Source organism: Sus scrofa, chromosome X (genome assembly GCF_054392235.1).
Source record: "Sus scrofa isolate SSC_HxYL_T2T_F1_AM1 chromosome X, Sscrofa_HxYL_maternal_Yorkshire_Landrace_v2.0, whole genome shotgun sequence".
NCBI lineage: Eukaryota > Metazoa > Chordata > Mammalia > Artiodactyla > Suidae > Sus > Sus scrofa.
In genome coordinates, this window is record NC_139401.1 from 44,826,533 (window position 1) to 44,853,367 (window position 26,835).

At 44.0% G+C, this 26,835-nt stretch overlaps 1 protein-coding gene across 6 annotated transcripts in view; it reads left to right on the forward strand.

Annotated features, from left to right (window-relative positions):
- Positions 1-26,835, forward strand: part of CHST7 (carbohydrate sulfotransferase 7) — a 109,792-nt gene that overhangs the window by 73,003 nt on the left and 9,954 nt on the right. Inside the window, exons 2-3 of one of the 6 annotated variants that reach the window (XR_014835291.1) lie at positions 1,287-2,021; positions 5,366-5,439. The exons of the other annotated variants lie outside the window; for them this stretch is intronic. The gene's annotated coding sequence lies outside the window, so the exon portion shown is untranslated. Of the gene's footprint in view, positions 1-1,286; positions 2,022-5,365; positions 5,440-26,835 lie in introns of those variants that run through there. 6 annotated transcript variants of the gene reach the window in all.

Consider the following 26,835-nt stretch of genomic DNA (forward strand, 5'->3'; position numbering starts at 1 on the left):
ACTATGAGGTTCGATCCCTGGCCTTGCTCAGTGGGTTAAGGATCTGGTATTGCCATGAGCTGTGGTGTAGGTTGCAGACACGGCTTGGATCCTGAGTTGCTATGGCTGTGACATAGGCTGGCGGCTACAGCTCTGATTCGACCCCCAGCCTGGGAACCTCCATATGCCATGGGAGCAGCCCAAGAAATGGCAAAAAAAAAAAAAAAAAAAAAAAGAACTGACAGTCTCCCAGAAACTTTTACCTTTTTTTTCCCTTCCATTTTTACTAAGATTTATTGAACACCGACTGGGGTGAGGTCAGAAGGTGAGTGGAGAAGGAGGGTCAGAGGACTCAGGCTTCATCCTCTAGGAGGTTAGAGTCTGCGCCCGTGACAGTGACTACAGGGCAAGATATCCCTGCTGCGGTTTGAAAGAGCCGATGGGGCTTCCTCTGCTGCAGGAACATCTGGGAACAAGCTTTAGGCTCTTTTATACTCTAGTGACTGAGCGCTTCCTCCTGCATTTCTGCTGGAATTATCAGACACTCGCTATGCCACCACCAACCAGTGGATTTATTCAAATGCTTGTATTCCTGGTTCCTAGAAAGCTAATGTTACTGATCAACTGATGAGTTTCCAAACGTCTGTCACCCTCCACTCCCAGGAAGGGAAGAGGATGGATCTTAGGTGCCATTTATTGAGTGAGGCATTGTGGGTAAATCCCTGTCATGACTGTGGATGGAAATAATAAAGTCTATCCTAGGAATAGAAAAGAGTTTCATCTGAGCCAAACTGAGGACTACAGCCCGGAAGACAGCCTCTCAGATAACGCTCGGAAACTGCTCCGGAGAAGCATGGTTTTCAGCCGAGGTTTATATCCTGTCAGATCAAAGAATACTAAGCAAGTCAGGGGTATATGACGTCAGGTTTCAAAAAAAAAAAAAAAAAGAAAAAGAAAAATCAGTGTGTACGCAGTGAGTCAGTATGGTCTTAGCACCTGGGGAAAAAGTCTTACCATCAAAGGGGTACCAGCGCATTGGTGTCCAGGAAGGGAGAGGTTTTTTGTTTTTTGTTTTTTTTTTTTTTTTGGTCTTCTTTTGTCTTTTTAGGGCCACACCCATGGTATATGGAGGTTCCCAGGCTACAGGTCCATTCAGAGCTGTAGCTGCCGGCCCAGGCCACAGCCACAGCCACGGCAATGTGGGATCTGAGCCGCATCTGCAACCTACACCGCAGCTCATGGCAACGCCAGATCCTTAACCCACTGAACAAGGCCAGGGATTGAACCCATGTCCTCATAGATGCTAGTCGGGTTCGTTAACCACTGAGCCATGACGGGAACTCCCAGGAAGGGAGGTATTTCGTCTTTATTTTTAACATGGACATTCTTGACTTCAGGTCAATGGACACTTTTAATTTTATTGAAGTGCAGTTGATTAGCAATGTTGTGTTAACGTCTGCACAGCAAGGTGATGTGTTTAGACACGTTTATACACACTTTTTCATGTTCTTTTCCATTATGGTTTATCACAGGACATTGAATACAGTTCCCTGTGTTACATACAGTAGGACCTCATTGTTTATCCATCCTACATGTAATACTTTGCATTTGCTCATCCCAAACTCCCAGTCCATGCCTCCCCACCCCTCTCCCATTATAAGGCTGTTCTGTCAGTCTGTTTCCGTTGTGTAGATAGGTTGGTTCCTTTGTGTCGTATTTTAGATTCCACGTATAAGTGATAACATATGATATTTGTCTTTCTCCGACATACTTAGTATGATAATCTCTAGGTCCATCCATGTTGCTGCAAATGACATTATTTCATTCTTTTTTTGGCTGAGTAATATTCCATTGTGTGTGTGCGTATACCAGATCTTTATATATTTATCTATCTGTGGACATTTAGGTCGTTTCCATGTCTTGGCTATTGTAAATAGTGCTGCTGGGGTTCCTGGGCCTGGAGGCTAAGGATCCAGTTTTTTTTTTTTTTTTTTTTTTTTTTTTTTTTTTTGGTATTTTTGCTGTTTCTTTGGGCCACTCCTGTGGCATATGGAGGTTCCCAGGCTAGGGGTCGAATCGGAGCTGTAGCCACTGGCCTATGCCAGAGCCACAGCAATGCGGGATCCGAGCCGCGTCTGCAACCTACACCACAGCTCACGGCAATGCCGGATCCCCAACCCACTGAGCAAGGCCAGGGATCGAACCCGCAACCTCATGGTTCCTAGTCAGATTCGTTAACCACTGCACCACGACGGGAACTCCAGGATCCAGTATTGTCACTGCTTTGGCATGGGTTGGATCCCCGGCCTGGGAATTTACACATGCCTCAAGTGAGGCTGGAAAAAAAAAAATTAGTGCTCCTGTGAACATATGGGAATGCACCCTTTGGTTTAATAATTAAAGCAGATGTCAGTGTATTTTTGATAGGCCATAAGCAGGCTGTTTTAGTTAGCATAAAATTCCAGTTAAGGGAGTTCTTGCTGTGGCTCAGTGGAAATGAACCTAACTAGTATCCATGAGGATGCAGATTCAGTCCCTGGCCCCGTTCAGAGGGTTAAGGATCCGGCGATGCCACGAGCTGTGGTGTAGGTCGAAGATGTGGCTTGGATCTGGAGTTGCTGTGGTTGTGGCTTGGCTGGCAGCTGTGGCTGCCATTTGACTCCTATCCTGGGAACTTCCATGTGCCCCAATGTGGCCCTCAAAAAAATAAAATAAAAAATTCCAGTTATATCAGAGTTCTCTTGTGGCACAGCATGTTAAGGATCTGGCATTGTCACTGGAGCAGCTTGGGTCACTGCTGTGGCATGGGTTTGATCCCTGGCCTGGGAACTTCCATATACCATAGGCACCACCAAAAAAAAAAAAAATTTAAGGAGTTCCCATCATGCCTCAGTGGTTAACGAATCCATCTAGGAACCATGAGGTTGCGGGTTCGATCCCTGGCCTCACTAAGTGGGTTGGGGATCCTGCATTGTCGTGAGCTGTGGTGTAGGTTGCAGACGTGGCTCGGATCCCGCGTTGCTGTGGTTGTGGTGTAGGCCGGTGGCTACAGCTCTGATTTGACCCCTAGCCTGGGAATCTCCATATGCCATGGGTGCCGCCCTAGAAAAGACAAAAGGACAAAAAAAAAAAAAATTTAAGGTTAAATTTTATATAAGCCAGAATGACTTCCCCATATCTCGGTATGTGAACGTTTCTCTCATCATGACATATTATCAATTTTACAGATGAAGCATCTAAGACTCAGAGAAGTCAAGCAATTTGCCCAAAGTCACAGTTGCCAAGGACAGAGCAGTGCTGGTGTTAGACCCCAGAGCTCAGAATCTCTCCATTATAACACACCTTCACCTGGCTGCCCTTACCACCTCTTGGCACACCTTTGGCACCACAGCTGGGCTTGGAGGCTGGTCTGGGGTGAGAATCACACTTAGCTTTCTTACTAACATGTTCCAAACACTGAACAAACCAGTAAACCATCCCTGAGCGCTGCCAACAGCAGCCACACAGGAAAGCCGAGGACTCTACAGCCTCCTGATGGCTGTCCTTTGCCCGAGGCATCTGGGCATCAAGCTCAGCCATCGACAGGGACAACATGTGCATCAACCTGAGTGACTTCTGAATTTGACATGGAGGGCCTTGGTGTGCTTTTTTTTTAGGGCTGGGGGTGGGGTGGAGCTGAGTGGGGACCCCAGCACCAAACCAAGTCACCAAGAACCCAGGCCCTCTCCCTCATCTAAATCTTCTTGGCTTTCTCCTTCACCAGCTTATCTTCCCACTATCACAACAGCAACAAGCATCACTGCATTCCCATAGGCATTTAAGACATTTTGGTCTTTGTATTTGACAAGATAGATGGACTTTTTTTTTTTTTTTTTTTTTGGTCTTTTTAGAGCTGTACCCCACGGCGTATGGAGTTGCCCAGGCTAGGGGTTGAATCAGAGCTACAGCTGCCAGCCTATGCCACAGCCACAGCAATACCAGATCCGAGCCGCATCTGCGACCTACACCATAGCTCACCACAACACCAGATCCTTAACCCACAGAGCGAGGCCACGGATCGAACCTGCCTCCTCATGGATGCTAGTCAGATTCACTTCCACTGAACCACGATGGGAACTCCTAGATGGACCTTTTGAATGAAATTAAGAAGGGAAGTAAATGTGCTATAACCTAAACCCCAACAATTGCAAAGTTTTCTCTGTAAGGAAATGGAAAAAGAAATGACCAGCCATTACCAAATCCCTAACAAAGCATTTTGAAAGTCATTCCATTTTAATCAAGATATTGTGCCCCAAACAGCTTACGTATAAAAGTCACTGAAAAGGGAAGCTCTTGCTTATATGACAGTCTGTACTGCTAAAGAACAGTTGTTAAATGTTGTTCCTACATAGAATTTCTCATTCAACAAAGTTTGTTCAAATTCCTAATATAAATCAATGTGGGTTCTGTATTCAGGCCAGAGGGCTGGATGTTGGCGTGTGTGTGTGTGGGGGAGGGGTTGTGTATCCCCACAGATGGGTACCTGAGCGGCAGGGATGCAGTCAGGTGCAAACAATAAAAAAAAAGAAAAAAAAAAACAAAAAAAAAAACACATCCATGTCCTGGAGTTACCATTGTGGTTCAGCGATAATGAACCCGACTAGTAACCATGAGGATGTGAGTTTGATCCCTGGCCTCGTTCAGTGGGTCAGGGATCTGGCGTGGCTGTGGCATAGGCCAGCAGCTGCAGTTCCAATTTGACCCCTAGGCTGGGAACCTCCATATGCTGCAGGTGTGGCCCTAAAGAGCATACAAACAAAACAACAAAAAACCCAAAACAAAAAACCCACGTCCAAATTCTTATTGCTCCCTTGTGAAGTTGGTGCTATCTTTGATCAAGACATTCTTGGAGCTCCCCCTCGGGCTGCTTTCATCGCAGGACCTCCTTGGTTGATGGTGGAGTTGGTGTTTAGGAAAAATCAAGACTCATCAAGTCTGGCAAGTGAGGCAGGGGAGGAGGCTGCTCCTGCAAAGTGAGGTGTGGCCATAGGGTGCTAACAGTCATTCCTTGGCTCATATGAAATCAGTTTTCATACTAGGGTGCAGGAACCCAGGCATCAGAGCCTGGCTTTCTTGGTTACTACATGATCGACCTTGGCAGGTCCCTAAACCTTTTTGGCTTTAGCGTTCTTATCAAGAAGAAAAAGAGGAGTTCCCGTCGTGGCGCAGTGGTTAACGAATCCAACTAGGAACCATGAGGTTGCCGGTTCGATCCCTGCCCTTGCTCAGTGGGTTAATGGATCCGGCGTTGCCGTGAGCTGTGGTGTAGGTTGCAGACGCGGCTGGGATCCTGCGTTGCTGTGGCTCTGGCGTAGACTGGTGGCTACAGCTCTCATTGGACCCCTAGCCTGGGAACCTCCATATGCCGTGGGAGCGGCCCAAGAAATGCCAAAAAGACAAATAAATAAATAAAATAAAAAAGAGTAGTTTAAAAAAAAAAGAAAAAGAGGTTGAATTAAGAGGATTTCCAAGTTTTCCTGGCACTAAGAGGGGAGGTGTGACATTTATCGAGTGCTTGTTTTGTGCACTGTGTCACGTAATGCACGTTGTCTTAGTCCTTATCTCAGCTTTAGAAGGAGGGTGGCATCCTCATTTTATGGATGGTGAAGCGAGCTCAGAGAGGTTGAGTAATTGTCAATGATAACACAGCCAGAGGATTAGAATCAGGTGCTCTTTCTTTCAAAACTAGCATTTAAATTTTTTTAGAAATTCTATAAGCATGTGGTGAACCAAAGAGTTCAACAATTTAGAAGGACATAAAAAATACCTGCCACTCTCACTTGCTAGAAGTAACCACTGCGTTTCTTGTGACATATGTCTAGAAATATTTCATGCAAATTCAAACAGACATGTACCTTTTTTAGTTAAATCTTTCTATTTTTAACTCCTTAAAAAGTTTTAAAATGAGATACGATCGACCAAAAATGTTGGTTTCAAATGTACAACATAATGATTCAATATTTGTATGTATTGTAAAATGACCTCCGTGATTAATCTAGTTAGTATCCATCACCATACATAGTTATAATGTGATGAGAACTTTTAAGATCTACTTTCTTAACAAGATTAAAATATACAATACAGTATTATTATTATAGGGCTGCACCCGTGGCATATGGAGGTTCCCAGGCTAGGGGTCCAATCAGAGCTACAGCTACCAGCCTACACCACAGCCATGGCAATGCGGCACCTGAGCCGCGTCTGCGACCTGCACCACCAGATCCTTAACCCACTGAGCGAGGCCAGAGATGGAACCCACATCCTCATGGATACTAGTCGGGTTCGTTAACCACTGAGCCAAAATGGGAACTGCCTACAATACAGTATTATTGACTGTGGTCCCCATGCTATACCTTATCTCCCCGGTATTTACTTACTTTATAACTGGAAGTTTGTACCTTTTGGTCCCCTTCACCCATTCCCCCCACCCCACCCTGCCGCCTCTGGCAACCACCAGTCTCTTTGTATCTCTGACTTCCCGGGTTTTGGGGGGGAGGGGCTAGATTCCACTTATAAGTGAGATCATACAGTATTTGACTTTTCTCTGGCAGACTTATTTCACTTAGCATCATGCCCTCTAGGTCCATCCATGTTGTCACAAATGGCAAGATCTCATTTTTTTTATTCTTTGTGTGTGTGTGTGTTTTGAGGGCTGCACCCGCAGCATATGGAAGTTCCCAGGCTAGGGGTCGAATCTGAGCTGTAGCCACTGGCCTGCGCCACAGCCACAGCAGCGCGGGATCCTTAGCCCACTTGGCAAGGACAGGGATCAAACCCATGTCCTCATGGATGCTAGTCAGATTCGTTTCCACGGAGCCACAACAGGATCTCCCAAGATCTCATTTTTTATGACTAATATTCCCTTTATGCATATATACCGCCTTTGCTTTATCTATTCATCCATCACTGAGCACATAGGTTATTTCTGTATCTCGGCTGTTGTAAATAATGCTACAGTGAACATGGAGCGTGGAAATCTTTTCGAGGCAGTGTTTTCATTTCCTTTGGATGAATACCCAAGAGTGCAGTTGCTGGATCATATGGTAGTTCTATGTTAAACTTTTTGAGACGGCTCCATGCCGTTGTCCACACTGGCTGCACCACCTCACATTCCCCCCTATTCTTAGGCGACAGGGAGGGGGGCTGTGCGGTACCAGATTTCTGCTATCATCTGCCTAAAGTCCAGAAACATGATGGCAAAGATGAGGTGATCAAAAATGTGCCTTTGGAGTTCCTGCTGTGGCTCAGAGAAAACGAACCCAGCTAGTGTCCATGAGGATGCAGGACGCAGGTTCGATCCCTGGCCCCACTCCGTGGGTTAAGGATCCGGCGTTGCTGTGAGCTGTGGTGTAGGTCACAGAGGCGGCTCGGATCTGGTGGGGCTGTGGCTGTGGCGTAGGCTGGCAGCTGTAGCTCTGATTCAATTCCTCGCCTGGGAACCTCTATATACCACAGGTACAGACCTAAAAAGGCAGCAGTAACAACAACCAAAAAGTGCCTTTGAAGAAGATGGTGGAGAGAATTTCAGTTCACAATTTCCAGATTCTAAATGATGAGCTCATCACTATCTTGGACGAGCACTTGAAGTTGGGTGATGGAGAGAGCATGGCCATGGGGCACGTTCACCACTCAGCCACCTACCCACCTGGCCAGCAGCTGAGGGCACGTCTATCGCCTGTTTTTGAAGAGTCCCAGTACTGACTGCATTTCAGAACTATAGGGCATGGTTTTCTTTCTGTAAGTTGTTTCATGAGATTTTTGGGGGCTGTTTTCCGATCCTTGTGCCTGTTAAAAAGGGAAGCTTTTCAGAGTTTCTGCTGTGGCGCAGTGGGTTAAGAACCTGAGTGTGGTGGCTTGGGTCACTACGGAGGCACGGGTTTGATCTCGGAGCAGTGGGTTAGGGGTCTGGCATTGCTACATCTGTGGTATAGGTGGCAGCTGCGGCTGGGATTCAATCCCTGGCCTGGGAGCATCCATTAAAAAGGGGAGGGGAGCTTTTTGATCTAAAGCTTAATTTTATAAAATGGATTTCTTTTTCTAGACTAAAATTGTATATGCTTTCGGCACTTGGAAACTCTGAGAATATTGGTAGCTAATTGTTGCCATCATGTTCTTACAAAATTATTCACCGTTTTTCTATGGAATGTTCTAACAGCTGCTACGCCGTAAGGTACTGCTGAATTCATCCATTTATCCCTTGGCAAAGGATCAGTAATGTTTAGGGAAAGATTTGTGACTTAAGAAACCTAATGCCAGCAAATTGATTTAAAATCCTTTACCGAGTAGCATTAAAGTGAATGATTAGTTGTTTAGCTTTTGTTTAGGGATTTTTCTGATGATCTTCTGTAAATAATCTGTTCTAAGTAATTCTTCCCTTCCCTTTTTTTGTGTGTCAGTGTTTCAGAAAGTAGTGAACTTGATTCCTCTGCTTTCCTTAAATCCTTGAATCCAGTTGTGACAAAATTCAATTTGTGAGGTATGATTTCAAGGTTATCAGAGTTCCCTGGTGTATCAGTGGGTTAAGGATCCAGTGTTATCACTGCTGTGGCACAGGTTCCATTCCTGGCCTGGGAACTTGCACATGCTGTGGGTGTGGCCAAAATAAATAAATAAAGGTTACAGAAATAAAACTAATAGAACCTAAAAACAAAAAATCCTCCCATACTTTCTTCTTTTTAATAACTTTCTAGTATTTCACTGTAGGAATATACTGTAACTTATTTAACCAGTTCCTAGTCTCAACATCGTATCACTGCATTTTAAATAGCATCCTTTGCCTACAGTGTAATTACATCTGTAGGAAAAATTTCTATAGTATAGCAATTTGCTTGGTAGCAGGGTGACCATACATAGCAAAGGGTATATAGGCTTTTTTACATTTTGAGCCATTGAGTTGCTCAACGTTGCATCAGCTTTCGCTCCCACCACTTGTATCTTGGAGCGTCTGTTTCCTAGACTTTGGACACAAGCATTTTATTTATTTGTTGGGTGGAAAATCCTTTCTCCCAGCGCCCTGGCCCTCTCTGACCCTATGGTTCATCTCAGACAGTGCAGGGCTGCCTCCCACCTCAGCTTTGTGGTAACCAGATGCTGAGCTGAAATCAACTTCCTAGCCCTTCTTAAATGCACCTGGATCTGCAAAGCATCATTTCTGTGGTTGTTCTGAAGGACTGGATATGATTTTGGAATGAAAATGATCATCCCTTGATAAAAAAAGCACACTTCCCCAGGACATCGGGTTGTCGCAAGCTTCTTCTTTTTTTTTGGCTTTTTGCCATTTCTGGGGCCGATCCCGTGGCATATGGAGGTTCCCAGGCTAGGAGTCCAATCGGAGCTGTAGCCACCGGCCTACACCACAGCCACAGCAACGCGGGATCCGAGCCACGTCTGTGACCTACACCACAGCTCACGGCAATGCTGGATCCTTAACCCACTGAGCAAGGGCAGGGACCGAACCCGCAACCTTATGGTTCCCAGTCGGATTCGTTAACCACTGTGCCATGATGGGAACTCCTAGGCTGATTTTAAATAAAGCTGAGCTCTATACATTTTCTGTCTACTCCTGAGAGCCCTCTTTGTTGGGGGAGCGGGGGAGGGCAGATGTGACCATTTGTAGTTGAGGCAACAGGCAAAATTCAGCGGGTTTTCTGCAGAGAGGCTTTTTTAGGCTGGGCAGAGCTTTGCTTCCCACGAAAATAAATGTAATATAAATAGTCGGGAGCGATGTTTTTAAAAAAACATTTATACGCAGCTGGCTTAAAATTCTTCAGTATGCCTTTTCTCAGCCTGCTCTCAGCATAAGCAACGCAGAAAAGACTGAAGCTAAAAAAAGCCAGATGGGCCTTGCTTTTTTGTGCTCGGTGAGGTGTCTGTGAGGTCTCCTGGGCCCCCTCATCCTCTCGCTTCCTGATGGAACCGAGGAACTTGCCCTATTGAAAGAGCCGTTTCTTTTTTTTTTTTTAATTTTTAAAATTATAGTTGATTTACAGTGTTGTGTCAATCTCTGCTGTACAGCAAAGTGACCCAGTTTTACATACATATACATTCTTTTTCTCACCTTATCCTCCATCATGTTCCATCAGAAAGAACCATTTCTGCTCAGGTGCAGGCTAGAATGAGAACAGGAGGGAAGATGGAGTTCCCGTCATGGCGCAGTGGTTAACGAATCTGACTAGGAACCATGAGGTTGCAGGTTCGATCCCTGGCCTTGCTCAGTGGGTTAAGGATCCCGCGTTGCTGGGGCATAGGCCGGTGGCTGTGGCTCTGCTTAGACCTGGGAACCTCCCTATGCCACAGGAGCAGCCCTAGAAAAGGCAAAAAGACAAAAAACAAACAAACAAACAAAAAAACAAAACAGTAGGGAAGAAACAGAAGAAAGAAAGAACAGAAGAAACAGCTCTGGCCCAAGTTCAAGAACACAGGGAAGCGGAGAACTATTTGGGAGCTGAACAGGAAGCAGTTTCAGTTGGAGCAAACTCACCAAGTTCGGTGATATCTTCCTGGGAATGGGAAGCCTTCAGCTCGGCACCAAGCCAGGGGCTGGGTTGGGCCTTGGCAGCAGCTGGCCTTGTCTACATGAGGGGCCATCATGCTGGATGCTGAGAAGACAGCCAAGTGGCAGCTGACAGTGACTTTTTGAAATTTGGGGGTAAAGGAGCTGTGGAAGATGACCAACACATGTGACCTCAGTGATGGCCAGAGTGAGCAGATTCCTCTCCCCTGAAATAGATGCAACAGGGAACTTTGCTGTAGAGTCGCATTCCAAAAACAGCTGCTGAGATAGACTCTTTTTTTTCCCCTGTGGTATGCAGTGGCTTTGATGTGGGATCTCAGTTCCCAGACCAGGGATGGAACCCAGGTCATAGCAGTGAAAGTGCCGAATCCTATCCACTAGACCACCAGGGAACTCCCTAGACCTTTTTTTTTTTTTTTTTTTTTTTTTTTTTTTACTGTGGAATGGAAGCCCTTGCTGTTAAGGGTTACTTGCAGGCAGGAGTGCTAGGAGGAGCCCCAGGAGGCCCAGGGAGAGTGGTGAGGACAGGGGGCAGTCTTTGGGCCCCGCCTGCAAGAAGCTTCAACTCTGAAATCCCAAAGACCTAGAGGGCCGGCTTGGAGAGATGAATATTATGTGGTTAAGGTCATTTTGGTCATGGTAACTAGCAGTCTGGAAGCAGAGACACCGGCCCAACTGAAAGGCAAAAATAGCACATTACAGTAAAGTGTGGGAGAGTGGAGAGTGGATAGGAGACCCAGAGTTTTTTTGTAAGGATGACAAACTGCAGAAAGTTATGAGCAGCCTCTGGCGTGAACTGGGAGGCAGGCTGCGGTGGTTCTGATGTACTTACAGATCAGGGTGAACAGCAAGGAAAAATGTCCCCCTGGCCCCCGCCCCCGCCCCCTGACTTGAGACCAGAGTTTACCAAAAAGGACTCAGTACTGCCTCAGAGAGATAGTAAGCCAAAAACACTCAAATCAAGATGACGTTTTAAAAATAGGACTTCCTTTCAAACAGCCTAGAGCTGTTGTACGTTAAATATACACATTTTTAGAAGTGTTAAAATAGATGCTGTCTCTTCCTCTAATAAAGGATATCACTAACCCAGATGTGAAAAGGGAAACCAGCCCGCTTTTCAGGTTCAGCAAACAACTCAAAAGTTATAGGCCATTGCCTTTCGGGGCACTCCCCTCCCGCACCCCATCCCCTCAGCTGGGGATGGCCAGGGGGATTTTTTTTTTTTTTGCAAAAAAGGAGACGGTTGGCTGAAAATAAACACAGCCCTCCCCAAGAATAGCAAAACTCCCAGCATTACTGAATGCTTTTTAGATTTATGTTTATTTCTCAGCAGGGGGGAGAGAGAGTTTCCGCTATGGTGCAGTGGGTTAAGAATCCCACTGCAACAAGTCCGGTTGCTGTGGAGCACAGGTTTGATCCCCTAGCCCAGCTCAGTGGGTTAAAGGATCCAGCGCTGCTGCAGCTGCAGCTCGGAGGATTCAATCCCTGGCCGGGGTCCTTCCATATGCCACGGGTGCGGCCATCAAAAATAAATTATTTGGAGTTCCTGTTGTGGCTCAGCAGAAGTGAATCTGATTAGCGTCCACAGGATGCAGGTTCAATCCCTGGCCTTGCTCAGTTGGGTTAAGGATCCAGTGTTGCCGTGAACTGTGGTGTAGGTTGCAGATGCAGCTCAGATCTGGTGTGGCTGTGGTGTAGGCCCGCAGCTGTGGCTCTGATTCGACTCCTAGCATGGAAACCTCCATATGTGGCAGGTGTGGCCCTAAAAAGACAAAAATTAATTAAAAATAGCAAAGGGAGTTCCCGTCGTGGCTCAGTGGTTGGTGAAGCCGACTAGGAACCATGGGGTTGCGGGTTCGGTCCCTGGCCTTGCTCAGTGGGTTAAAGATCTGGCTGTGGCGTAGGTTGCAGACTCAGCTCGGATCCCGCATGGCTGTGGTTTAGGCCGGCGGCTATGGCTCCGATTGGACCCCTAGCCTGGGAACCTCCATATGCCGCGGGAGCAGCCCAAGAAATGGCAAAAAGACAAAAAAAAAAAAAAAAAAAAACAAAAAACCCAAAGGGGAAGAGAAATAGTTTTGAGATTAGGAAAAGCCATGTCCTGCTTCTAAGTGTGGCAGTCTCTGGCAACCCTACAGGCTCAGGAGAGGAGTGGCATATGTGTGTCAGTGTCCTGGGCAATCATTGACCTGCTCTTGGCCATGGGGCCATTTTATCCTCACTGGACTGTGGGCAGGGCTAGGAAAGCGTAGAGCAGACACAATACCCACTCTGCAGGGAGAGGGAACCTGAAGTGATGGGCTAGATTTAGGCCGATGCCCAGACGCTGTACCCTGACGAGCCATCCTAACCTGTGAATCCTGAAACTGATCAAGGGTGGCCCCAGCGCCCCCCACCCCACCTTCAGCCACTCCATTGACCCATAGACTCTGTGGAGCCAAAGGGCTGCCTGAATGGCAGATCCAAGCTCGGGTCACTTCCCTGCCCCAGTGCCCTCACTAACCCCTGCCACCCCCACTTGGTAGATGGCAAATACTAATTCTGTTCTTTTATTTGAGTTGGGAACAACTTTACTCCTGAAAGCAATTATGTGTGTTAATTAAAATTGTATCTCAGGGAGTTGTGGAGCAGCCCAAACCAACCCGACTAGTATACATGAAGATGAGGGTTGGATCCCTAGCCTTGCTCAGTGGGTTAAGGATCCAGCATTGGATGGAGCTGTGGTGTAGGCTGCAGACACGGCTCGGATCCTACATGGCTGTGGCTGTGGTGTAGACCGACAGCTGTAGCTCCAGTTGTTCCCCCTAGCCTGAGAACCTCCATATGCCCTAAAAAGCAAAAAAAGAAAAAAAAAAAAGGCATCTCAGAACAACTCAATGAAAGGCAAAAACAAAAAAACAAAAGTCAACTAGGCAAAGTCACCACTTACAATTTTTTTTTTTTTTTTTTTTTGTCTTTTTACCTTTTCCTAGGGCCGCTCCTGTGGCATATGGAGGCTCCCAGGCTAGGGGTCGAATCGGAGCTATAGCCGCCGGCCTACACCACAGCCACAGCAACTTGGGATCCGAGCCGTGTCTGCAACCAACACCACAGCTCACGGCAACGCTGGATCCCCAACCCACTGAGCAAGGGCAGGGATCGAACCCGCAACCTCATGGTTCCTAGTCGGATTCGTTAACCACTGCACCACGACGGGAACTCCCACTTACAATTTTTATCAATACTCCTGTGGAGCTCATTCCTTTTGTTCTGAAGTGAGCTCAGAAACTTGGGAAATTTTGAGCTGGGAGTGGGTGTAAGGCTGGCAACATTTGTTATTTTATTCTCTTATATTAGGAAAATGGCCATTTCGTTTTTGCACTGGCTGACCCTGGGGTTTGACTAATGGGTCCCATGAGATGAGCTTTTACTCTGAAGTCCAGAGCCAAGAAGTGAGTCCTCTTTCCCCACTGCAGGCAGGGAGGTGGGAGTGAGGCTTAGCCTTGGACATGGGCTGCCTGGGGCCAGGCAAGTGGCTTCTCTCCTCGCTTCTCCCTTCGCTTCCTGGGCAAGAGTTAGGCTTATTCATGTTTTGTTGTGGTTTGCTGCGTTTTGTTTCACTCAGTCCGTTTTCACCTGATGGGAAAATTGTTTCCTGCATGAAACCGACCTGAAAATATTCTTGACTAATGCCAATATCCTGGCATCCCCGGCCGCTTAATTTTGCAAATGGAAAGTCTGGAAACCCGTTATAAGATGTATGTTGCTTAAAGTCCTAGGCTATTTGGGGGCCCCGGTTGTGTTAGCAAACTTAATATTTCCTATTACATTGTGCTTTAGAGTCCCAGGGAGGGAGTGTTTGCACTTTGACATTTCCGGTATTTCAAGTATTATTTTAACATGATCCCTACACAGCTCCCTTTTTTTTTTTTTTTTAAAGGGACAACTTAATGGCTCTATTGTCACAAACATTGTCAGTCATTTCCGTTTTCCTTGGCACTTCATTTAATTCATTTGATGTGAAAACAGGAAGGGGATGAAAGTTTAACCTGGGGATAGCAGATGAAATTTAGATTAAGATTAGCTGGTAACTGCACCCACTCAGGGCAGTTTCTGGGTAGGATGTTGGGAGAAGACCCCCCAGGAACGCGTGCCCGTGGAAAAGGAGGCTAGTGCCTGTCCCCAGCCCATCTGTTCTGCAGCGGGTCCGGGAGGAAGGTGGTTACAATAGGCTGGAAGGTAATTCCCACTGAATTCCCGGAAACCTTGGCTCCCACCGCCCAAGTGCCAAGGCCAGGCACCAATTTTTAGCATCTGTGAAATAGTTCCTGCTGGGGAACCCGGGCCGCCCCACCTGGCACAAGTGCGTGGGCAGCGACAGACTGGCAAAACGGAGAAAAACTCGAAGGAACGAAGGCTGGGGAGAAATCTACAAGCGCAACTTAAGGAAGGGAGGGGAGGTGCCCTTACAGGGTCACAGAGCCACTGGGGAGGCCCTGGGCTGGCCCCTGACTCGAAACATTCCCGGAGTGGAGTTCCTGTCGTGGCGCAGTGGAAACAAATCCGACTAGGAACCATGAGGTTGCGGGTTCGATCCCTGGCCTTGCTCAGTGGGTTAAAAGGATCCGGCGTTGCCGTGAGCTGGGGTGTAGGCCGGGTCTGGCCTGGGAACCTCCATATGCCGAAAAGCAAAAAAAAAAAAAAAAAAAAAAAAGGAAAAAAGAAACTGGCCGGGAAGACTGCTCTGGGAGGCCAGTTGATTTGGTTGAATCTTCTGTTCTCAAACTTGAAAGCCGGCAGGAGGAAGTTGATTCTCCTCCCCCTCCCCCCCCACCCCTGCTTCGAAGGTTGACAAAAGTATGATTAAAATGCTAAGAGTGTGTCTTCCTGAGTTACTCCGCCCGCCCCCGGGGAGCCTCAGCCAAGCCGACCGTAGGTTGTTGCAGCCTGGAATGAAGTTTCCCTTTGAGGCTTTTAGGAGGTCAGCCAGCTGCATTTAGGGCCCAGCTGGTCATTTAAATACTCCGGGGAATTGTAGCAAAGGGCATAAAATACACCCAACGCATGGGACTATCACTTTGAGTCTTATAAACAACCTGTTTTTAAAAAATTATTTTATTTTTGGCCACACACCCGAGGCATGAGGAAGTTCCCAGACCAGGGATTGAACCCAGGCCACAGCTGTATCCACAGCAGTGGATCCTTAACTCGCTGAGCCAAGAGGGAACTCTTACACAACCTGTTTTTGAAAAGTGCAAGTGACTTTGGGAATTATTTGAGTATTAAGGAATGACTTCACACTTCAGTGCCACATATTAAAAAAAAGCCTTTTATACACACTTCACAAAATGATGTACAGAGTTCTCTGATTCTAGAAATTAGTTCCACTGAGACAGTTTTTTTTTTAAATTATCTATCTCAGTTATCATATAGGATAGGTCTTTAAATAGTTCCTTTATGGCCTTTCTCGAGGCATGTGGAAGTTCCTAGGCCAGGGATCAAACCCGAGCCACAGCAGGAAAAACATGGGATCCTTAACTGCTAGGCCATCAGGGAACTCCTTTAAATAGTTTTGACTTAGGAATGACCAGAAGTTTAGTAACTTCGAATGTAATTCTAGGAGTTCCCACTGGTGCAACAGGATCAGTGGTGTCTTGGGAGCCCTGAGACACAGGTTCGATCCCCAGCCTGGCACAGTGTGTTAAGGATCCAGTGTTGCCGCCGTGCCTTAGGTCTGATCCCTGACCCAGGAACTCCATATGCCATGGGGTGGCCAAAAAAGAAGAAAAAAAAGTAATTCTACATTGTTAAGCACCTAGCAGTTGGAAAAAGGGTAAAGCTGGATACTGGGTACCTGTAGCTGGCTGATAACCCAAGCATTCAGTTTTAAAATGTGCCCGCAGAATTGACTATTTCAAAGGTCTAAATGAGTAGGGCCCCATAGTATTACGAAGAGCGGGGTCTAGAATTCATTAAATTCTTAATCCCATATCTAAGGGGCTTAAGAATTTGGGGGAACATCACACTAAGAATTCATGGACATGTTTATATGTTTGTTTGTTTTTTTTTTTTGTCTTTTTCCATTTCTTGGGCTGCTCCCGTGGCATATGGAGGTTCCCAGTCTAGGGGTTGAATCCGAGCTGTAACCGCCGGCCTACACCACAGCAACGAGGGATCTGAGCCGCGTCTGCAACCTACACCACAGCTCACGGCAACACCGGATCCTTAACCCACTGAGCAAGGCCAGGGATCGAACCCGCAACCTCGTGGTTCCTAGTCGGATTCCTTAACCACCGAGCCATGATGGGAACTCCGACATGTTTGTTTTAAGCACCAAAAAAATTAATGAGCATCCCTGTCCTGGTGCAGTGACATTTAGGAATTGAGACCAAACCGAGATGATGAGAACCCATTTCTAATGGGAAGAAAGGGCCTCGGGAGGTTGCCGCCTGTGCCCAGCCTGGCTTAGCAGGACTTCAGAACTATTCTTCAAATACCCCAGAGGCAGTGGCAGTTCTTTTCAGAGCACCTGTCTCTCCTCTCCTCTCACGTCGTTTGGCTGGGCAATTTGATAAAAAATTTGAACTTATGGAGAATTCCCTCCATGGCTCAGCGTTTAAAGAACCCGACTAGTATCCATGAGGATGCCAATTTGATCCCTGGCCTCGCTCAGTGGGTTAAGGATCCGGCGTTGCCATGAGCTGTGGTGTACGTTGCAGACTCGGCTCAGATTCCAGGTTGCTGTGGCTGTGGTGTAGGCTGGCAGCTGTAGCTCTGATTCAGCCCCCAGCCTGGGAACTTCCACGTGCTGTGGGTGCAGCCCTAAAAAAGCAAATAATAATAATTTATGAAAAGTAGCTTTTCAGGTAGATTAAGAAAATTTTTTTGGCCACGCCCATAGTCCGTGGAAGTCCCTGGGCCAGGGATTGGACCCGCACCACAGCAGCAACCTGAGCCGCTGTGATGACAACGCTAGATCCTTAGCCTTGCTACACCATGAGAGAACTCCTAGAAGGCTTATGTTGTTCTATTTATTTATTTTTCATTTTTAAATTATAGTTGATTTACAGTGTTCTGTCAATTTTTGCTGCATAGCTAAGTAACCCAGTCATTCCTGTATATATATATTCCCTTTCTTGTACTATCTTCCATCCTGGTCTATCCCAAGCGACTAGATAGAGTTCCCTGTGCTGTCCAGTAGGACCTCATTGCTTACCCATTCTAATAGGAATAGTTTGCATCTACCAACCCCAAACTCCCAGTCCCTCCCACTTCCTCTCCCCCTCCCCCCCGCCATGGCAACCACAAGTCTGCTCTGTCTGTGAATCTGTTTCTGTTTTGTAGATATGTTCGTTTGTGCCATATTTTAGATTCTACATACAAGTGATAGTATCTGGTATTTGTCTTTCTCTTTCTGACTTACTTCACTGAGTGTGAGAATCTCTAGTTATGGCCATGTTGCTGCAAGTGGCATGATTTCGTTCTTTTTTATGGCTGAGTAGTAGTCCATGGTGGATAGGTACCACATCTTCTTAATCCATTCATATGTCAGTGGACCTTTAGGTTGCTTCCATATCTTGGCTATTGTGAATAGTGCTGCTATGAACATCGGGGTGCATGTATCTTTTTCAGTGAAAATTCTGTCTGGACATATGCCCAGGAGTGGGATTGCTGGATCATATGGTAGTTGTATATTCAATTTTCTGAGGAACCTCCATACTGTTCTCCAATTTACATTCCCACCAACAGTGAAGGAGGGTTCCCTTTTCTCCACCCCCTGTCCAGAATGTTATTTGTAGACTTATTCATGATGGCCGTTCTAACCAGGGTGAGGTGGTACCTCATTGTAGTTTTCACTTGCATTTCTTTTTTTTTTTTTTTTTTGATTTTCATGTGTTCATTTTATAAGCATTGATTGTAAAAACTTAAATCCAAATATTTAGAATAGATATTACATCAATGACAAACTTATGCATTTCTAATTAACTATCAGTGAGTCCAACCTCTTTGGCTTCACTTGCATTTCTTTGATAATTAGTAATGTTGAGCATCTTTTCATGTGCCTGCTGGCCATCCATATATCTTCTTTGGGGAAATGTCTCTTTAGGTCTTCTGCCTACTTTTCGATTGGGTCTTTTTATGTTGTTGTTGAGTTGTATGAGTTATTTGTATATTTTGGAGACTAAGCCCTTGTCTGTTGCATTGTTTGCAAAGATCTTCTTGCGTTCTGTAGGTCTTCTCTTCATTTTTTTTTTTTATAATTCGCTTTTCTGTGCAAAAGCTTGTTAGGTTTGATTAGGTCCCATTGATTTATTTTTGCTTTTATGTCTATTGCCTTGGGAGACTGACCTCGGAAAACGTTTGTATGGTTTATGTCAGAGAATGTTTTGCCTATGTTCTCTTCTAGGAGTTTTATGGTGTTGTGTCTTATGTTTAAGTCTTTAAGTTATTTGAGTTTATTTTTGTGCAGGTGTGAGGGTGTGTTCCAGTTTCATTGCTTTACATGCAGCTGGCCAGTTTTGCCAGCACGCCTTTTTCCCATTTCATATGCTTGCCTCCTTGTCAAAGATCAACAGACTATAGGTGTCTGGCTTTATTTCTAGGCTTTCTAATCTGTTTTATTGGTCTGTATGTCTGTCTTTGCACTAGTACCTCACTGTCTTGCTTACTGTAGCTTTGTAATATTGCCTGAAGTCTGAGAGAGTTATGCCTCCTTCTTTGTTTTTTTTCTCAGAATTGCTTGGGCAAGTCTGGATCTTTTATGGTTCCATAGAAATTTTTGGATTATTCTAGTTCTGTGAAAAATGTCATGGGTAACTTGATAGGGATTGCATTAAATCTGTAGATTATTTTGGGTAGTATGGCCATTTTAATAATATTAATTCTCCAAATCTAGGAGCATGGGATATCTTTCCATTTCTTTGAATCTTCTTTAATTTCCTTGATTAGTGTTTTATAGTTTTCAGTGTGTAAGTCTTTCACCTCCTTGGTTAGGTTTATTCCTAGGTATCTAATTTTGGGGGTACTTTTTTTTTAGGGCTGCATCTGTGTTATACAGAAATTTCCAGGCTACGGGAGGAATTGAAGCTACAGCTGCTGGCCACAGCCATGCAGGATCAGAGCTGTGTCTGTGACCTACACAATAGCTCACAGCCATGCTGGATCCTTAACCTACTGAATGAGGCCAGGGATCGAACCTGCATCTTCATGGATACTAGCTGGGTTTGTTTCTGCTGAGCCCCAAAGGGAACTCCTCTATTTTTTTTTAATCTCTATTTTATTTACTTCCTCTCTGATCTTTATGATTTCCTTCCTTCTACTGACTTTATGTTTTGTTTGTTCTTCTTTTTCTAATTCTTGCAGGTGGTAGGTTAGGTTGCTGATTTTGAGATTTTTGTTGTTTTTTGAGGAAGGCCTGTATCGCTATGAACTTCGCTCTAAGAACTGCGTTTGGGGCATCTCATAGATTTTGAATGGTTGTGTTTTCATTGTCATCTGTCTCAAGGCATTTTTTAATTTCCTTTTTGAACCACTGGTATTTTAGTCCATGTTGTTTGGTCTCCTTATAGTCAGTTTTTTCTCCTTTCTTTTCCTGTGGTTGATTTCTAGTTTCATGCCATTGTGGTCAGAGAAGATGCTTGAAATAATTTCTATAGTCTTAAATTTGTTGGGGTTAATTTTGTGCCATAGTATGTGGTCAATCGTAGAGAATGTTTCATGTGCACTTGAAAAGAATGTGTATTCTGATTTGGGGGGATGCAATATCCTGAAACTCTCAATTAAGTGTAACTGTTCTATTGTGTCACTTAGGATCTCTGTTGCCTTATTGATTTTCTGTCTGGAAGATTTGTCCATTGATGTGAATGTGGTTGTTCAGTCTCCTACTATTATTGTACTCCCATCAATTTCTCCTTTTGTGTCTGTTAGTATTGGTTTTATTTATTTGGGTGCTCCTATATTAGGGGTATATATGTTGACAAGTGTAATATCCTCTTGTTGAATTGATCATTTTATCATTAAATAGCGTCCTTTATCTTTCTCTATGGCCTTTGTTTTAAAGTCTGTTTTGTCTGATATGAGTATTGTGGCTTTCCTGTCATTTCCATTCACATGCAATGTAATTTTTTTCTATCCACTCACTTTCAATTTATATGTGTCCTTTGCCCTAAGGTAGGTCTCCTGTAGGTAGCATATTGTAGGCTCTTGTTTTTTTTTTAGTCCAGTCTGCCACTCTGTATATCTTTTGATTGGAGCATTCAGTCCAATGACCTTTAAGGTAATTATTGATAAATATGTATTTGTTCCCATTTTAAACCTTGTTTTCCAGTTGATTCTATGTTTCTCCTCTGTTCCTTTTTCTTTTTTTGGTTGGATGATTTCCTTTTATTTTATGCTCACGTCCTCTTCTTTTTGGTTTTTGTGAACATATTGTTTGTTTTTGATTTGTGGTTGCCCTGTTTTTCGAGTATGTTAACCCCTTCCTATATATATGTGCCTGCTTTAGACTGATAGTCACATAGGCTCAAACCCATTCTAAAAAAAAGAGTCTAGATGTTCTTAGTCTCCTTCCCCACATTTTATGTTTTTGATAGCCTTTTTAAATATTTTTGTTTATCCTTTTTCTGTTCCTTATGTTTATTGTCACTTTCACAAATAGGTTTTCTTTTCCTTCCTTCGTGATCTGTATACTGGCTTATTTAAGTGATTCCTTTCCACTTGCGATTTCCTCCATCCTGTATCTTCTTGCTTCTTTCCTATGCAGAGGAGACCTTTCACTATGCCTTTTAGAATGGTTTTAGTGTTGCTGTATCAAGGTTTTTAATAAAAGGTTTTAAAGAGTGCTTATGGGTCCAGAGGTTGGGCTGTGGTGTCTGCTAAGCTTCTGTCGTGATAATGGGATCTGATCAGGCAACTTTTATTTTTATTGATTGATTGATTCTTTGTCTTTTCTAGGGCTGCATCCATGGCATATGGAGATTCCCAGGCTAGGGGTCCAATCGGAGCTGTAGCCAATGGCCTACACCACAGCCACAGCAACACAGGATCTGAGCCTCTGAGCCGCGTCTGCGACCTACACCACAGCTCACAGCGACACTGGATCCTTAACCACTGAGCAAGACCAGGGATCGAGCCTGCAACCTCATGGTTCCTAGCCGGATTCGTTAACCACTGAGCCACGAAGGGAACTCCTGATCAGGCAACTTTTAGCACTTGGTTAGTTATTGACAGAAAGCCATCCCGAGTTACTGCCAGGTTGTTTATGAGTCTTTAAAATGACCTAAATGGAAAACTGAATGCATTGCACCAAGAAACAGTGACAGAGCAAAATTTTATTTTTCTTTTTAGGGCCTCACCTGCAGCATATGGAAATTCCCAGGCTAGGGGTCAAATTGGAGCTGCAGCTGCTGGCCTACACCACAGCCACAGCAATACCAGATCTGAGCTGTGCCTGTGACCTGCAGCACAGCTCATGGCAACACTGAATCATTATCCCACTGAGCAAGGCCAGGGGTCGGACCTGCATCCCCATTGATACTAATTGGGATCTTAACCTGCTGAGCCACGGTGGGAACTCTGAACATTTTTTATTTTGAAATAAATTGTAGACACATGGGAAGTTGCAAAAAAACAGCACAAAGTCCAGTGTACCCTTTACCCAGCTTTTCCCAAAGATAACTACATGTAGATCAATATCACCACCAGGAAATTGATGTTGGTACAATCCACAGAACTTTTTCAGTTTTCAGGTTTTTACATGAATTTGTGTGTGTGTGTGTGTGTGTGCGCGTGTGCGCACATGCGCATAGATCTGTTTAATTTTATCACATACATGAAAACACCACAATCAAAATACAGAACTGTTCCATCAGGAAAAAGAACTCTACGTTACCTCCTTTTTTTTTTTTTTTTTTTTTTTTTTTGCTTTTTCGGACATGTGGAGGTTCCCAGGTTTAGGGGTCAAATCACAACGGCAGATGCCAGCCTGTGCCACAGCCACAATAACACAGGATCCAAGCTGTGTCTGCGACCTACACCACATCCCACGGCAGCGCTGGAACCTTTACCCACTGAGCGAGGCCAGGGATTGAACCTGCAACCTCATGGTCACTAGTCGGCTTCATTTCCGCTGCACCACAACCGGAACTCCTATGTTACCTTTTTATAGTCACATACCCTACCTTATCCCGCCCCTTTCCTGGGCAAACACTAATCTGTGCCCCATCTCTATAATTGTGTGTTTTTCAAGCTTCTTATAGAAATGGAATCATGTAATACATAGCCTTTTAGATTGTCTGTTTTTATCGAGCATCATTCTCTGGAGACCCATCCAGGTTGTTTAGTAGTTCATTCCTTTTCATTGCTAAGTAGTGCTCCATGTCATGGATCTACCACAATGTGCTTAACCATTAACCCACTGAAGGGCATTTGGAATGTTTCCAGTTTTTGACGCTTACACATAAAGCCGCTATGACTATTTGTGTGTGGGGGGGTTTTGGGTGGAGGGGAAATTGCATTTCTCTGAGATGAATGCCCAGGAGTGGAATTGTTGGATCGTGGGGTATATGTATGTTTTGTTTTATAAGAAACTACCAAGATAGTTCTCAGGGTAGCTGTACCATTTTGCATTCCCACTAGCAAGGTACGAGAGAGATGTCTCTGTGCAGCCTTACCAGCATTTGGTGTTGTTGCTATGTCGTATTCTAGCTGTTCCGATAGGTGTTTAGTAGTATGTCATTGTAGTTTTCATTGGCATTTTCTTAGCAGCTAGTGATGGTGCACTTTTTTTTTTTTTTTTTTTTTTTTTTGGCTGCAGCTGTGGCATGTGCAAACTCCTGGGCCTGGAATTGAACACAAGCCACAGCAGTGACAAGCCCAAATCCTTAACTTCTCTAACATCTTTTCAATGTGCTCATTTGCCATCCATAGCTCCTCTTTGATGAAATGGTGCTTCAGATGTTTGGCTCACTTTCTGATTGGATGGTTTTTTCACTCTTGAATTTTGAGAGTTATTGATATATTCTAGAAAAAACCCCAGATATGTGGTTGCAAATATTTTCTCTCAGTCTGTATCTTTTAATCCTCTTAGAAGTTTTAAAATATTAATGAAATCCACCTTGTCATTTTTTTTCTTTTGTGGATTGTGTGTTTGATCTCATGTGTAAGAACTCTGCCTAGCCCTAGGATACTAAAGATTTTCTCCTGTTTTCTTGTACAAGTTTTATATATTTTTTAATTCGTCGTTTCTTATAAATTTTAGGATAAGCTTATCTATATCTACATTTAATTCTTTTTTTTTTTTTTTTTTGTCTTTTCGCCTTTTTTAGGGCCGCACCCACGGCATATGGAGGTTCCCAGGCCTAGGGGGTCGAATCGGAGCTGTAGCCGCCAGCCTACACCACAGTCACAGCAACACCAGATCCAAACCACGTCTTCGACCTACACCGCAGCTCACGGCAACACCGGCTCCTTAACCCACTGAGCAAGGCCAGGCATTGAACCTGCAACCTCATGGTTCCTAGTTGGATTTGCTTCTGCTGCACCACGATGGGAACTCCATATATCTGTATCTAATTCTATGATTCATTTTGAGTTAATTTTTGTATAGAATGAGGGGTTGGGTCAAGGTTCTTTTTTCTTCTCTTTTTCTTTTCTTTTCTTTTTTTGTTTTGCCCGTGAATGTCTGTTCCAGCATCATTTGTTGAAAAGACTGTTCTTCCTCCAAGGAATTGCTTTAGTATTTTTGTCAAAATATTAGCCATATACATATGTATGTCTATTTCTGGGCTCCCCCCCCACTGAACTCTCACCAGCATCACACTGTTTTGATTAATGTAATTAGATGTAGCTTAATATGAATAGGGTGATTATTCCTACTTTATTCTTTTCCGAAAAGGTTTTAACTATTCTAGTTTATTTGCCTTTCCATGTAAATTTTAGAATAGGCTTGTCTGTATGTATAAAAGGCAGTTATAGAATTTGATAGGAATTTTGTTAAACACATAGATCAATTGGGGGAAAAAATAAGACCTTTACTTGTCCGTGTACACAGTTATAGCTCTCTGTTGATTTAGATCTTGTTCGATTTATTTTATTGGTGTTTTGTAATTTTTTGTTTGTTTTTTGCTTTTTAGGGCCACACCCGAGACATATGGAGGTTCCCAGGCTAGGGGCTGCATCGGAGCTACAGCTGCTGGCCTACACCACAGCCACAGCAATGTAGGATCCGAGCTGCATTTGCAATCTACGCCACTGCTCAAGGCAATGCCAGATCCTTAACCCACTGAGTGAGGGCAGGGATCAAACCCACAACCTCATGGTTCCTAGTCAGATTCGTTTCTGCTGCGCCACTGTGGGAACTCCTGGTATTTTGTAGTTTTTAACATACAAGTCTTTTATTTGTTTTGTTAGATTTATCCCTAAGTATTTGAGTGATTATATATAGTATGAGTTTTAAAAATTGGTTTTGCAGAGACTTTAAAGTGCTTTTTCTTTTATATATATAATATTAACAAGGACCTACTGTGCAGCATAGGGTAATCTACTCAATACTATGTAATAACCTATATGGGAAAAGAATCTGAAAAGGAATGGATATGTGTATATGTATAACTGATTTATTTTGCTATACACCTGAAACTAACACAACTTTGTAAGACAACTATATTCCAATAACATTTATTTTTTAAAAAATGCTTTTTCTCATCTACAAAAAAAAAAAAAATTGGTTTCAGAGTTCCTGCTGTGGTGCAATGGGATTGGTGGTGTCTCTGGAGCATTGGGACTCAGGGTCAAGTTGGTTTTGTATATTTCTTGGGATTTTCTATGGACATAATCATGTAATTGCAAAGAGGGACAGTTTTATTTCTTGCTTTCCAATGAGGATGGCTTTTATTCCTTTTTCTTGCCTTATTCCATTGACTAAGACTTCTAGCACTGTGTTGATTAAGAATGGTGAGTGCACGAGTTCCCATTGTGGCTCAGTGGGTTGCTTAGCTCCTTGAATCTGTAGGTTTATGTCTTTTGACAAACCGGGGAAATTTTTAGCCAAGTGCTTTTTCAGCCTCAATCAATCTCTTTTCCCTCTCTTTCTGGAACCATGATAAAAAATATTGTAATACCACAGGTCCCTGCTGCTCTTTTCATCTTTTTTTCACTCTATTTTCTCTCTTCTGTTCAGATTGTAATTTCTGTAGGTTCGTTTTCAGATTCACTAATTCTTTACTCTGTCATGTCTATTCAAGTGGGCTTTAAAATTTTGGTTATTTTACAAGCTCTAAATTTTCCATTTGGTTCTTTTTTGTGTTTATATTTTTTGCTGGGGATTTCTTTTTTCTTTTTTTTAGGGCCACACCTGTGACATATGGAGGTTCTCAGGCTAGGGGTCTAATCGGAGCTATAGCTGCTGGCTTATGCCAGAGCCACAGCAACCAATCCCAGATCTGAGCCACAGCTGTGACCTACACCACAGTTCATGGCAATGCCAGATCCTTAAACCCACTGAGCGAGGCCAGGGATCGAATCTGCAACCTCAGGGTTCCTAGTTGGATTCATTTCTGCTGCGCCATGATGGGAACTAATCTTTTTTCTTTCTTTTTTTTTGCTTCAAGTGTGTTCACAGTTACTAATAGAAGTATTTTAATGATGGTGGCTTAAAATTCTTTTTGGATCATTTCAGTATCAGTGCTGTTTCACTGTTGGCATCTGCCAGGTGTCTTTTTCATTCAAGTTGAAATCTCTGTGGTTCTTGGTTTGATGAGTGGTTTGATTGTATCCTGAACATTTGGGATACATTCAAACATATGCTTTGAATCTCTGAATGTTATTTATCTACTTATTTATTTAACTCAATGAATTTTATCATATTATAGTAGTACAACAATCATCACAACCCAGTTTTACAGCATTTCCATTCCAAACACCCTGCCCATCCCTCCTCACCCCAACCTGTCTCCTTTGGAAACCAAAAAGTGTGACCCACAGAATTTGAAAAAGTCTGTGAGTCAGTATCTGTTCTGCAAAGAAGTTCCATGTATCTTTTTTTTAGATTCCACATAAAAGTGATAGCATATGATATTTGTGTGTCACTGTCTGACTAACTTCACTTAGCATGATAATTTCTAGGTCCATCCATGTTGCTTCAAATGCCACTTTCATTCCTTTTAATGGCTGAGTAATATTCCAATGTGTATATGTACCACATCTTCTTTATCCACTCCTCTGTCAATGTACATTTAGGTTGTTTCCATGTATTCCATTGGGTAATGTATCACATCTTCTTTATCCACTCCTTTGTCAATGTACATTTAGGTTGTATGTAGTGCTGC